Here is a 283-nt window from a genome sequence, read left to right as displayed (position 1 = left end):
GATTAGGGATCAGCTGACTAGGGTCTAAATTCCGCAGGGAAGTCAGACGGAGCCAAAGGCTGAAGTTGATTGGTGGAGCAGGAACAAGCCCAGGAGGCGGGTCCTTGGCGCTGAGGGCTACGATTGGCTTGTGCGGAATCACGTGGGTTATCAACCAGCGCACCAGGCACCCTAAGACAGATACATGCGCATGCGTTAAAAATTGGATCGCTGATTGGAGGCCGTGAATCACGGGGCGGCGTGCCTCGGCTGGAGAGGGCGTGGTCTGCGGTGCGCACGCCGC

The sequence above is a fragment of the Ovis aries genome, chromosome 14 (genome assembly GCF_016772045.2).
Source record: "Ovis aries strain OAR_USU_Benz2616 breed Rambouillet chromosome 14, ARS-UI_Ramb_v3.0, whole genome shotgun sequence".
In the NCBI taxonomy this organism is placed as follows: domain Eukaryota; kingdom Metazoa; phylum Chordata; class Mammalia; order Artiodactyla; family Bovidae; genus Ovis; species Ovis aries.
This window is presented reverse-complemented; position numbering follows the sequence as displayed.